This window comes from Syngnathoides biaculeatus, chromosome 10, assembly GCF_019802595.1.
Source record: "Syngnathoides biaculeatus isolate LvHL_M chromosome 10, ASM1980259v1, whole genome shotgun sequence".
NCBI lineage: Eukaryota > Metazoa > Chordata > Actinopteri > Syngnathiformes > Syngnathidae > Syngnathoides > Syngnathoides biaculeatus.
This window is the reverse complement of record NC_084649.1, coordinates 26,635,932-26,650,549: the sequence shown is the minus strand read 5'-3', so window position 1 is coordinate 26,650,549 and position 14,618 is coordinate 26,635,932. Positions and strand designations below refer to the sequence as shown.

At 47.2% G+C, this 14,618-nt stretch overlaps 1 protein-coding gene and 1 pseudogene across 5 annotated transcripts in view; both read left to right on the top strand.

The window, feature by feature from the left end:
* The window catches only part of ephb2b (eph receptor B2b), a 147,951-nt gene that overhangs the window by 88,197 nt on the left and 45,136 nt on the right, over window positions 1–14,618 (top strand). The gene's annotated exons all lie outside the window — the stretch shown is intronic.
* LOC133508203 (5S ribosomal RNA) lies at window positions 12,615–12,733 on the top strand (annotated as a pseudogene).

Below are 14,618 nucleotides of genomic sequence, written 5' to 3'. Positions count from 1 at the left end.
TCATACGCACATCTGTGTCGACAAGACAGTCGAGTATAAACAAGGCTGAGCTTTTAACATGAAATGTAATTTATCACATCCAGAATGCGTTCTGCCATCTGTGTTTATCAAGAACATAGCACCCAGGAAATAAATCCGAGGGGGAGGTCCCGTCATGTGCAGTTTTGAAGTTGCAAATGGAGCCCAATGAACTTGTTGCCGCAAAGGTTGAGGTCACGTCACAAGAAGGCACCCTCAGGTACTCCAACACGTACTGGTTCTCTTTTATTTTATGTTCCTGGACCAGAAGTATTTTTGAAACAAACTGACTTTACTCTTTGCGCGTTAAGTTTAGACAATGGCGCTTTCCGATTGACATACGAACTGTTTTGTTTTTTTCTGTCGCTGTATCGCTTTCCTATTCCGACAGAGATTTAGCAGCATTTTTTGACACATCAGGAGTGCAAACACCTCAAATTGGTCCGTTTTTTTTTTTTTTTTTTAGTGAGTACCTAGGGCTAGCTTCCACAGAAGGAAACCCAACACGAATGGGTGAATCTTTGAATTGTGAGCTGTGAATACGTGGGCGGCTTACTGCGCCGTACTTTCCGGAACGCTGTGACTTTGACTCGGAGCAGAATGTGACATTTAGACACCATGAGGGACTTCTGCCTCTGGAGCAACCCTCAGCGGAGAAGACATTTTAACAAGGCGCGTACTCCGAAAATAAGATTTCTTAACCTCCAGGAGAGCCAGTGCGTCGATGTCACCCTCAATATCTCTGCCTCGCGACCTTCTTCCTAAATATAGCCACTTGCGTATTGATTTTTGGGGACGCGGTGCATTTGGAGCGCGACGCCGACGTCGATGACCCATTTTCGACGGATTGCTTGCAATTAGGTGGCTCTTTCAGCGCTCTTTTGTCTCTGGGGCAGCAGGAGGAAACAGAAGAAGACACAACACAGCTCAGTCTTTACGTAGAGCGGCCGAGAGACCGCCGTACATTTCCGCCGGGCTCTCGACGACACACGGCGAGTACACGGTACGGTACTGTTCCGTGCAGCGGCCCCCCCCCCCCCCTGAGCGATTGCGCACGGAAGCGCCGCGTTCACGCAATTTTCATCACGAGCTCGAAGTCGAGTGCGATTCTCCCAGTTGCGGGATTACCGGGATCACTCCGCGGTGGAGTGATTAGCGACGGCTCATTCACAGTATCGTACCGCGCCTCTAAAGGGCAGCGACGGCGGAAACGTGCCAGCCGAAAGCAGATTTAATTCCATCTGTGCGCACGCGACTCCGGCAGGCGGCCTTCCCGCCGCTGAGTGACTGGCGACGATTCCGCTCATGCTTCTAACAAACGCAGTTGTCGTCGTGTTGGCCGGGAAATGTGCGATCCGGGAATTAGCTCGCGTTGGGGACGGAACAAAACATTTGTGGACATTGTCTACCTTGTAATTGGAGTGCAGTAAGGCAAATTGCACTGTGCTGCAAATGTTGAATATTTATAATCACAAATCCTCGCAAAGGAACGTTATCTGAAATGGGACCCGCTCTTGCTCTCCTCCAGGACAGCAGCTGACTTTCTCGAAGACGCCATTAATCAACAATCACTTCCAGAATTCTCTGTAATAATCCATCGACTAATCAATTACTATGCCCAATTATATCACTGTTCCGGATTGTTACCCAGAGAGTCGCCGTCATCTTCCGATCAGCCTTACTTCCCGGAGTCCCATTTCCTTTCCTTCCAAGCCGGCACAGTCGAGCCTTTGTGAGTCTCCGTTTCCCCATGTGGTTCTGCTGATACGGTTCTTGTGCAGATCGTGCGGCCCCGCTCTGGGACTACTACTAAGCGCCAGCTAATTGAGCCTGTCCAAGCAGAACCTGTTAGCGCGCTGATAAGAAGGTATTCGACCTCTGTGGAGTGCCCGGGTGGAGCGGCATACTTTGCGGTGTTCGACGAAGCGCGTACGCCAAGCATCTCCGACGGCCATTGCTGGATTTGTGCTCTCTGCAAGCCCAAAATTCTGATATTTTTACGTCGACGTCACTAGGAAAACATTCGGGTTTCAGGGAGGGGATTCACTCGATCGTGCAAATGAGATATGACACAATATCTCTGATACGAGTTATAAGCTATGTTGAGGTCATCTTAAAAACGGAGCTGCAGAAAGGACTTTGATGTGTCTCTGCAGGTCAAAATGACATATTTTGAATTACAGGAACCCCCCCCCCAAAAAAAAAAAAAAAAAAAAACGTTTCAAGTTTTTTTTGCAAAGTACCCTCAGTTTACAGCGAGGTAACCCAAATTTGAACACTGTAACCTCGAATCATTAACTTGATGCGACTGCGGTATTCGGGTCACAATGTGGAAAACGGTTTCAGGTCAGAAATGAAGAAACAATTCAAGGAAAAATGTTATATCTCATTTGGAGATGCAGATTTTCAAAATGACTTTAATGATCTCGGTATCTTCCAGGTAACCGAATTCCAAAGGGATTTGGATGGAGGTTTTGGGTGTGTATCTTGACGTTTTTTTTTTGAACAGGACAAACGATCTTTAATGGGATTTCCGACACCCTGCGGTCAAATTTACCCAGGAAACTGGGATGTGTTAATGAAATGCGTAGATCCGTCTTTTGCTGGCGCTTCACGTTGTCTTGTCTTTCTACGTGTACCAGACCTGATCAAATGTACTCTATTGCTCTCTGCGGGAGAGTTCGAACCCTCGCAGATTCCCCAAAAGCCCGCATTTATTATGGTATTCCGGCCTGGTTCAAACGTGTCGAGAATTTCTGCACGTGGCATTTCCATCCGAAGCCTGCCAATGGACGGGGATTTCAGTCTTGAGCGGCGCTGACATGACCCCCACCCCCTGCCTCCCTGCCATAATCCCTCTGCCTCCAGGAGCCCAAAACTAATCTGCCGCAGCCTCTTCATCACATTGCGAGCTTCTGCGGCGCTCGCGTTTAGTCAGCGACCGCCGTTTTAACTTGGATGCGTGTTTACCTCTGTAAACAAGCAGAATCAAGATTTCCTACGAGCAAATTGCTGGTTCACGGTAAGCCCAACAGAGGCCGTTTTGGTGATTTATGGGGCAGTCCTCCTGAGTTAAGTACACGGTAGCCGTCCTTAAGAAGCGAAAGGCATGTTGCTTCTGCACTATATTTTTGCAGCGAGCCTCTCTGTGGAAACGTTAGATGTCGTGGTGGAACGTGGCCAAGGAAGAAGACGAGGTAAACTGATATTTCAGGAGACGTACTTTGCCTTTTTTCCCCCCCAACAATATCAAACAGTTTCCAGGTGGCTTAATAACACGTTTGTGACATGTTTTCGTCAAACGTGAAACGCGTTATACACCGTATATTTCTTGTCTTCCTGAAAAGTTAGCCCGCTTTAAGGGACCTTCCCCGCCCGATACACTGGCCGGCCGGCCAATGACGAGTCTGGCTTTTGTTACCGTGGCAACGATTGACGGAGCCCTGACTTCAAATTAGCGCCTATGAAGACAGAAAAAGCAATCACATAAATGCCGCTTATTAGAAGGTAACAGTGCTAACTCATTTTCATCTGAACATTTAACAAAGCGCAATGCAGCCCTGCTTACCTTTTGCCTTTGTAGAGTTTCATAGCGGCTCTGGATCTACACTGCTTATCCCCATTAGGTCGCTGTTGTACTTAAGCCTATCTGGGGGCAGTCTGGGCTGGAGATGGTATATTTTATTTACCCGTTTGTAGTGTTTTATACGTGATGGATGCCCAGACACTCCAGAGAGTAAACAATTTGCACACCAACCGTAGAAAAGTTACATTTCAGTGACATCCCCTTGAAGTGTGACGCCCAAAAAAACCTCGATTGCTTTGGAAAACGCAGGTCGAACATCCTCTTGCGACTTCTTTTGTTCAATTTCCGAGGCTGCGTGAATGTTTGAATCGATACCTCGAAACGACCGTCATCTTTTATTTGGGGCGCAAATCACCTCAGCCGGGAAAAGAGTTGGATTGAGGTCCTCTATAGGTGCAATTTCCACAACAGCAGCAGCAGCAGCAGCAGCGGCAGCACAGTTGCCAAGGCAACCCCCCCCCCCCCGCACTCCTCCCCGAGCGAGTGTGAGCCGGGTACTTAAATGGACTGACCTCCTGGGTCTGGGCTGAACAGCCCCCATTGATTTGGACAAATGGGAGGCAGAGCAGACAACCAAGGCCTTCCTGTTTCAGGGTTAAGGATGTAGTAGAAGACGGCGGATGAATAGCCGAGGGTTGCCGTGTTTTAGATGACTCAATGACACATTTAAAGGCTAATTAGTCCGTCCCTTCGCTCACCGTTCAATTTCTGGGGCCAGCGCCTTGCTCTGCAGCCACAATTGAGCTACTTAATGTGCGGCACCGTTAAAAAGCAGCCATTAAAGTCCCGACAATAGCGGCGGGAGTAACGTTGCCGGGAGGAGCCGGGCGGATTTCGACATCTGTTTCTTTTTCTCATCTTCAGTCGGGTCTGCGTTGAGGCGCAAATCCCGATTTGAGTTGTTTTGCTCTTGTCACGTCAGCGCTTGAATGAGTCTTGATGACTTACGCATTCGGCACATGTGGGTCACCAAGCTCCACATATACCCGTTTCAACTAGTTCTGCTTTTCGGGGCTGACAATTCAAAGCCACTTTTGAGTGTTAGCCTCCCCATGTCTGTTGGCTTGGTATCATATTTCATTGTCTTGTTTTGAACTCAAATCTGATAAAACTGTGACGTGCCGGGCCCGTTTACGCAATAACTGCACGTTGTAGCAGAAGTATACTCTAATTTCTGCACTGTAAGGCGCGCCGCAGTGTAAGGCGCACCTTCAATGACTGGCCTATTTTAAAACTTTTTTCATATATAAGCCACACCACATTATAAGGCGCATATAATAGACGCTACAATAAAGGCTGGGGTTACATTGTGCGCTAAAGGTTCAATATTGTTCCATATATAAGGCGCACTGTCAGCTTTTGAGAAAATAAAAGGCTCTTAAGTGCGTCTTATAGTGCGGAAAATACGGTACCTGAGATGTCAAAACTTCCTGTTGTATTGTAAATGTTTATATCTTCTTTATTCGATGCTGTTCACTTGAATGTACATTTTTGTCGTTTAAAAAAAAAAAACAAAAGGAAAAATACAAAACTTGTTAAACGCTGCATCCAGGCTGCCAATTTTTCCATCATTCCATGTCTCAACGTCATGAGAATGTGTGTAGCTACTAGCTAGCACGTTCCCTTCCATTTGGGCCAGGCTAGTTTATTTATTTTCACCTTTGTAGTTTGCCAGCTACCAGGTTCTCAGGTTGCTAGCTTCTAACTGCTAATTGTAGCTATAACAGCTCAGATTTTTTTTTTTTTCCTGCACATTAAACTCACGATTGAATAAAATTTGGAGGTGGTGTTGATGTCGGGCGCAACAGCATGTGAGGGTGTTATAAACTGCGGTCGGGACAGCGTCCAGTCAAGGCGTCCAGCTCGAGTTTGCAGGTTGGCTGCGGCGGCCATTTTTTTTTTTTTTTTTTTTAATATATATGACAAGCTGCAGAGGCCAACTTCAAAATAAAAACCTAACAACAATTCCACTGTGCTGCTCATTAAAAAAAAAAAATCATTATTATTTCAAATGTTTTCCCTCTTGAAGCAAACGATTGCAGAATAATTTAACAGGAGGAAGATCCTCTGGAGTAATTAGTAGGATTTTGGACTCAGACCGATACGCTCGAATGAAGAGACAATCGAAAATAAAAAAAATATGCGCGGCCTTTATCCAGGTTTTGCCAGAGGTCGGCATTTTGTGAGCGCTTCGGCGCCCGATTCCCGCATTGAGTCGTTTCTATTGAGCAGTCGGAACATTTTGAGACATTTGCGACGAACGTCGCCACTGAGGGGGGAGGTCGATGCTGTCAATTGATGTCGGTCTCGTCCCTTTGGCCGACGCACCTCCCGTGTGTTTTGCTGGGCTAAGTGACAGAATTCAGCACCAGCTGCTCCCCCACCCCTCCCCGTCCAGAAAGAAAGGCTTCTTCACCCACCCCCCCTTCAGTTTCTCCGGGACGCCCCCCGTTCTGACCGGACGGCGCGTTGCGCACCCTTTATGCCGCCTGTCCGTCAGCTCCGCCGCACCTCAGGGAGTCTCAGTCGCGAAGCTGGCGGCTGCCTTTGTTTGGACTTGTTCAAGAGAACCGCCCTCCGACCCACCCCCAACCCCGTCACCCTCCTCCCTCTTGTACGATTCAGGCTACAGAATAGTGAGTGACCCACGGAGGGATGATTGGAGTCAGCGGGAAACTGATGATATTTTTGGGGGATTTTGCTCGCCGTGAGGCCGTTAAGTGAAATCTGGAGCGCTCCGCGGCGTGCGGGCACCTGAGGCAATCGGTCCTTATCCGTCCCTCTCCCTTACACCCCCGGTCGCTTCCAAAATCGGGGGGGGGGGGGGGGGGACGCTACCTTGTCCAGTGTGACACTTGCCCCAGTTGCCCCTAGCAACTAGTTGTCCTTGAGGAGGGGAAATAAAGCCTCGCAGTCGGGTTGTGTTGCAGTGCCGATGCATTTTCAACGAGTAAGGACTGCACTTCAAAAAATGAAAAAAAAAACCAAAAATACAAAACACCGTTGACTTCGCACATATCCCATAATGGCACGTCAAACCATAACGTGTAGTTTATCATCTGTAGACTTGAAATTCCATCCAGCCATTTTCTTTTGTGCTTGCTCGCGGCCTCATCAGGGTGGAGGGCACCTTGGAGCGCATCTCGGTGAACTTTTGGGGTGGGGGTGGGGGTGGGGTGCTCCTTCTGTTCGACTCAGTTTCTTCTCATTCTTCCAATTCAGGAAGAAGGGAAAGTTTAAATTTTCAGGGGGGGGGGGGGGCCAAAGGAATAAAACACAGTCACAGTTATGCCATGTCGAGAAAAAGGGGAAACTGATTTGCAATTCAATTTTATATATTTTTTTTTTCTGGGGTGGGGTGGAGGTGAACTGCATTGCGAAGGTAATCCACAATGAAAAAAAATATATAAATATTTTTGATACCTCGTTAACGGGGCTACTATTGACGCTGTGGGCTGCATGCATTCAAGAAAAATAATGAAGAAAAATGATGAGCTCGAGAGAAATGAGCTGCTTTTTGCTTACGCGGGCCCCCTGAATAATAATTTTGGAATATTTTTCAATTATAAATAACTAAATAAATAAACCTGACATGCAAAGGAAAGTCAAGCCATAAAAAAATGGGAACATTTCCAGTCTGCATCCAAAAACTCGGGGTTTCCTTGAAGTGACCTAAATATTTGTTTGTGGACGAATGAATAGAGGGGAAAATAAAAACATGTTCACGACAATGTGTTCATATCAGCCTCGGGAGAAGATCAACATTTCCCATGTCGTCGAGTGGGTGGCGGTGTCCTACATTCTTTTCCTCGCCTCTGCAACGACTTTTGACATCCGATCGCGCCCGAGTCGCCTCATTTAGCCTTTCCTCTCCTCCTTCATCTGGAAATCGTGCACGTGCATCCTCTCGGCCGTGTCATAAATGAGAAGCTTCGATTTACCCCAACGTCATCTGGCACAACGGCGGGCGCGCGTCGCGACACGAAGGCGAAAGTGCGACGTCTCCGCTTTTCGACGCGGGCGTCGGAGGACCTTGAGGTTGAGCGAGGGCTTTGACTCGCTCTGGCCAACTTCCAGATGTGAAACTGGGGGGGGCGAGCGGTTTTGGTGAAGCCCCTCGACTAAATAAAGACGAGTGGGAACGGGACGGTCTTCAAAAGATGCTCGCAAGATGCTTGAAGGCGAGTGGAAGCAAACTAGTTGAACCGTCACGGCGCGGAAGAGGAGGAAGCTGATTGGTCTTTAGGACCCAACGTGATAACGGCGCAACATTGCGGTTGCTGATATGGTGACGGATCATCTCCTAATATTATTGTGACAAACATACTTGAAATTATCAGCTGTTAATTCATGCAAAATATCTTGCGACAATTCCATGTAGGTGTTGATTCTCCAGAATACTCACCCAATTGAGTTTTTTGGGGGTTTCTTTCTTTCTCACAGCGGTGTCCCGCCGTTACAAATTTGCGTCCCACACAGGTTCTGCCATGTGTCAGTTCCGGTCCTGAAAGTACCGCTACGCACAAAATACCGCCATCGTGAAACGGGCTCAGTAGACCGCTTTTATCGACTCTCGAATTCCCGCCGCTCGCGTAAACACGTCCAGAAAGAGTTTGAGTGACTTCATTAGCGCTGCGCAGGCTCGTTAGCTGACCAGGTTACCGCGACGTATTTTCAAATCCTGCACTATTGCGTGCATCAAGTGACACTTTGTCCTGCGCCGCTAATGAGCCGTCATTAAAAATAATGGAATATGCCGGCGTGCGGATCTCGGAGGCGGGTCACGCCCGCTTAAACGGAGACCAATGGCGACAAAGCGGACGTGCCCGGGCCGTCTCCGTAGCTGTCATTCATCACCGTGTGAGGAACAACTCTTTATTCCAGCCCCCCCCCTCCCCCGCCCTAACTCTGTAGCCTTGTCGGTTTTCCAACGCCGCGTGCATATGTTGGCTCGCCCGGCCTGTAATTTCACCATTGCACATTTGTCTCTCCCTTCTCCCGTGGCCACTTCGAGCAGGAGTTCTGTAAAAATTCCAGATGTTGTTGCAGCGCCGCATGAATGCTCGCCTTTCATCTCGCTTTCCACTCTATTGACAGATGGTAGTTATCACACAGTATGGAAATACGCCACCCCCCCCCCCCCCCCCCGCCACCCATCCCTTCCCTCTGCGGTATCGAAGACCTGTTGAACATCACCAGAGCCTCGCGGCCGTATCGGAGTGATTCGCTGAAGAGCTATCAAGAGGCCAAGGACCTGGAAGTGAACCTTGCGTTAGACTAATCCTTGGAGTGAGACAACATTTTCTCCTATATTGTTATACAATAACAATAAGTTCAATCGTATATTTTTAAACAGGAGTGGACATGAGTGGCGTGCAGGTGTGCAAACGCATTGAAAATATGAACTCGTTTTCTTGGCAGCTGTTTTGAAAGCAGACTGGCCCGTTTTGACAGCTGTTTGAGAGCAATTTGGACTCATCTTCCGAGACCCACACGATGTTGGGTTTTGGGGAAATGCAAATTTACCAAAAGAAAGAGTAGATTCTCTTTTTTTCACCAAGAAAAAAAAAAACTTTTTTTTACCTGTTTCGGGATTTTTCCGTTCGTTTGCAATCAGGAGTAGAAGAAAAATCAAAATGCATTTTTTTGGACAACAAAGTGCTTTTTTTTTTTTTTTTAAGAAGAGCAACATGTCACGCAGTGACTTTGATACTAATACCTCAAACTCTAAAATAAAAAAAAAAAAACAAGATCATTATCCTTTCATCAGCACTGCTACGACGATGCTATTCGTTAGCCTAACTATGGCGTTTTCTGTTGTTTGTTAGCATTAAGCCAAGCGGGTGTTGCTTTTACATTAAACTTCAACTGGGACCCGCGTTTAACAACTTGAACCTTCTTTTTTTTTGTTGTTTTTTAAGTTCTTGAAAGAATTGTTCAGCAGCTAAACTGCTGCTTTCTGCTGATTCGAGTTGGCTTCACTGCCGTCCTTCACTGCTTTTAACTTGGTTTTATTTCCCCTTGCAAGTCCATCCATCCATTATCCATTTTCTTAGCCACTTATCCTCACAAGGGTCGCCGTGAGGGATGGAGCCTATCCCAGCTGTCGATGAGCAGGAGGCGGGGGACACCCTGAACTGGTCGCCCGTCAAATTGAGACTGCCACAATCACACCGACGGGGCAATTTAGAGCGTCCAATGAATTTGAATGATGCATGTTTTTGGGATGTGGGAGGAAACCGGAGTGCCCACCCGGAGAAAATCCACGCAAGGACAGGGAGAACATTACAAACTCCACACAGGCGGGTCCGGGATTGAACCCAGGACCACAGAATTGCGAGGCCGACGCTTTACCGGCTGCCCCGCCGTGCCGCCCCCTTGCAAGTCAAAGGAAAAAAAATCATCCAAACTCCAACGGCTTTTCTTGCTTCCAATGGGTGACTAATCATCTTCTCTTTGGCCAAGCGTAATATGGTCACCCTGTCGCACCAGGCTGCAAAAATAGCCAACCGAATGTAGCGCACAGCGAAATGTTCAAACTGGCCTGGCCGTGGCATCGCTGCCGCTACAACTCATGGCCAAAGTTAAGCCGATAATGGAAAAATAAGCCCGGGAGCTGGGAAATAATTTTCCACCTGTTTGCTTGTTTGTGCGAGCAACATTCCCTTTTAAAAGGCAGCCCATTACTGTAAATATCAGCTCTCGAGACGGTGGCGGCTCGGGTGGCTCGTGTGCGACATTTTACGTATTCGCCTGTGCTCGCAAACGTCTTGGGAGCTTAACGCGCATGAACGTGTGCTCATGGGTTCTTTTCAGTACTGAGCAAAAGTTTGAGGTCTCCCGTAAGTTTCCTGTTTTATTTTTTTTCACAGCGTGGCAAACTATCTCGCAATATACAAAAGTAATTATTGCTGTGAGCAGCTTTTAACGGGTCTTTGTACACCCACAGCCACGCACGCACCATGACGAAAAATCCACGTTTTTGCTACTTTGCGGGGTCCCTCCGTCGAGTGTATGTAAATATTTATATTTTTAAATATGTCACATTAGTAAGGAATGGGATAAAATCTCTTGGAGAATTTCATCCTTGTAGTATGCCTGGAAATGGACAAAATTGCTTTAAAATCTTTGAATCTATATTTTCTTTTTGCATTTAGCTGGTGATGGTGCGTATGGCATTCTCGCAAAAATATCATTCCCTTAACTGTGCTTTGCCAATTGTGGCGTTGTAATATTAAACACCACCTGTCCAGATTTAAAAAATAAGTTTCTCAAAGCAGAATGTTCTTGACGCACTTTGTAGCAGAAGGGCCGCGACGACCTCCGCTAATGAAAAGGCACCCGTAGCGACTTCCGCTTGTTAAACATAATCATCTCCCGGAATCCTTTTAATGATATGCTTACAAAAACTGCAAAGACTCATCTGTCAAACGCTGACGGCCTCGTGTCTTTCCCGATAATACCTGAAAAAGGAAGTTTAGCTGTCGCGGGGCTGGGCAAGAGAGACAATATTTCAGTGGCGTGACGTCGGTTCAATGAAACGAGAGATGATTTATTCATATCAATAAATACAAAAGAAAGTCAAAAGTGCAGTTTTTATGTCAGGCGCTATTGAGGAGTTCAAGTATCTTGGGGTCTTGTTCACGAGTGAAATCGACAGACGGATCGGTGCGGTGTCTGCAGTGACGCGGACTTTGTATCGGTCCGTTGTGGTAAGTCCAAAGGCGATCTAGTCAATCTATGTTCCTCCCCTCACTTATAGGCATGAGCTGTGGATCGTGACCAAAAGAACAAGATCCCGGAGACGAGTGGCCCAAATGAGTTTCCTCCGCAGGGTGTCCGGGCTCTCTCCCTTAGAGATCCGGGAGGGGCTCAGTGTCGAGCCGCTGCTCCTCCGCATTGAGAGGAGCCAGATGAGGTGGCTGCCGGGGCATCGGATTCGGATGCCTCCCTGGTGAGGCGTTCCGGGTTAGGAGGACCCTGGACACGCTGGAGAGACTGTGTCTCTCGGCTGGCTTGGGAACGCCTCGGGATCCCTCCGGAAGAGCTGGAAGAAGTGGCTGGGGAAAGGGGAAGTCTGGCTATCCCCGCTGAAGCTACTTCAAAGCGGTAGAAAATGGATGGATGGAGTCACTGACAGTCATCAGGGGAAAAGCACTTCGAAGACATCGAGTCTTGACTTCAAAATTCCCATTTCTAAAATGGACTGACATGCCGATGTGCGGTTCAGTTGTCCAGCTGGACAGCAAAGTCCGTGGTTGTAACGAAAGAATCCATTTCACGGGGCTCGCGTTACTTTCGTTGTAAAGTTTTGGAAACGCCACTGGATGAAAATGTGACCGGGGGGCGGTATTTTGTAACGTCTGTCCAAGCGTGTAAAGCGTTTTCTGAAAGCGCACTTTTGTGAGTGAAGTATCACATCTTTTGCTATCTAATAAGCGTTTGCATCGCTAATGTCTGCGCCTGGCGGACGTTGACTCACATGACGTAACCCCGCTGAACGCGTCGGCAATCGAACTTTGTTTGGGTATTGCTTGGGTTCACTGAGAAGTCGCCACTTGTATACTGATTGTGCTCCACTCCTTATGCAGTACACGGTGATATTGTTTCAGACGGTGAAACACGTTTGTTGTGTTTATATTTGTTGCTTCGGAGCACTTTTCCTCCAAACGTCCTTCCCAAAATCTTGCTCTGCTGCAAATTGTTTTTTCCAAAGCCCACATACCTCCAAATTACTGAGGACGGCTCATTCTTGCCGACTCGAGCTCCCAAAGCGGATACTGCACCGAGTTTACATTCTGCTATCATCTTTTTTTTTTTTTCCCCCTCCTGTCCTGGAGTCGGCGTCTGGTTTACGTCCGTTAGACCGTAGTCATCAGCTGGCTTTAGCTGTCGATCGGTGCAAAACCGTTGGTTGTGCTCAGCTATACATGCAGCACTAGCGTGAAAAGTACACACATTTGGTGTGCTACCAGTTTAATTTTTTCGTATTAATATCTTAAACGTTCAGGCTTACGGCCGCGCTACCCTGATAACGCCCGATCTCGTCAGATCTCGGAAGCTAAGCGGGTTTGACCCTGGTTAGTACTTGGATGCGAGACCGCCTTGGAATGCCAGGTGCTGTAAGGTTCTCTCCGCAGCTCGATGCAGAGAGAAGGGTTGCGTCAGGAAGGGCATCCGTCGTAAAACTGTGCCATACAAATATGCGTTCATCTCAGATGAACCCTAACGGGACAAGAAGAAGAATCTTAAATGTTTCGCTCTAGATAAAGCCTTAGTGTATCGTGACTTTGGGGACGTACAGTGAGCCAAAATCGCCGACTTTGTGGATTTTTCTGCCGAGGTCAGAGCAATAATAGGATTGTTTTGACATCAACTTCTGGTATCTTGGTACCGAATGAATGATTCCAAGTCGGGGAGCTCAACTGAGACAGAAGTTGCAGGCAATTATAAAGCCTTCTTGGTGAATTTTCCTATCAGCAGCGGGGCTCAGTCCTCATCCCCCCGCGAACCGCAGGACTTCGCTCGACACGTGTTTTGTATTGGAGCGGAATTAGCTTGCGCCGGCGGAGGACGGTGTCGACTTGGGTTAAGGAGACCCGAGCCGACCTTCTAGGGACGCCGCAGCCTCGGAGCTCATTTCCCAGGCGTCCCCAAATTTCCGGCTAATCCGGCGCTCGCGGTGCCTGCTGCGTTAGGGGATACGCTTTGCCGAGGGAAAAATGGCAGCGCGCGCTGGAGGGTGGGAGGAAAGCCGCTTTCCACTCATCTGGCACCTCGCGTGCACTGTCACGCAAATACACAAACGTAAACAGGGGTACTCACGCGCTCACAAACAGATGATCGGGACAAATTTGAGCGTTTCTTCGCTCCGGAGAGGCCTGATTAGCAAATGTCTTTAACGTGATCATCCCGTGTTTTCAGAATAATTTTTTTTTATTCATCTTCAATGTGCTCCCAAAAAGCCTTGGGACTATCACACTTGTGAGCGTCTGTGGCAAAGTTGTTTTTGGGTCATTGAGTACAACGCAAGCTGCACTACATGAGCAGGAAGACTTGGGCTGTGTTGTGAATCACTACCTAAGCCACGGTGTAGTAGTACCCTGGATAGTGACGTCACCATTTTGTAGTGCTACCTGTATGTACGATTTATGAATGAATTATGATTGTGAAAATCGAATCTCAGTGGAAAATCGAGAGGGTGGTATCGTGGGATACAATCATCTACTTAGTCTTCAACTTAATAGCTTTAACCAACTCTTATTTTAGCACATATGGTGCAGCAACACATTTAGACTTTCACCATGACAGCAATTAGTCACATATTCTTTATCCTCTGCAAGGAGCGAGGACAAATATAATGTACAGATGTCCATGTACAGCAAATATGGCTGCTTGGCTTGCCCCCAGCTGGTCAAGGCAGGCAGTACAACAATGGACAGTCAATTAATGCAATGGGACAATTTTGATGCTCATAATTGATGTCTTTACAATATATTTGTAGGAGGCTGATTTTTAGGAAGAAAAGATCATTTGAGATATTTGGGTGGCATGCGTAGTCATCGCTTTATTCCAGGATACAGAAAAGCAACGTATCACTTCACAGATGTATTCCGTATGCTTTCATATTTTTCGACATGCTCACGGGATTAAACGGGATAATCTAATTGTAGGTTATTTGCTCTCTATTTATTGTGGAAGGTCTACCGGCAGGCCTCGATCCGGTAGATTGTAAATATAAATTCATGAGGGCAATGACGTGATTAATCGTGCGCCTGAGTAGTGTTGGGAATAAATTTTCCGTTTGCTGCTGAGTCAACTATATCGTCCACTCTATAAAAAAAAACTGTCGAGTCGAGAATGAGATCATCAACAGCGCCTTGGTGATTTTTATTTATTTTTTCCGCATCATGTTAGTGGTTCCTCACATTTTTTTAAAATAATAAGAAGAAGAAAGTGTCTTTCTCGCTTTGAATTTGTGTCGTTTGTGACTCGATATAATTCATACCTCGGG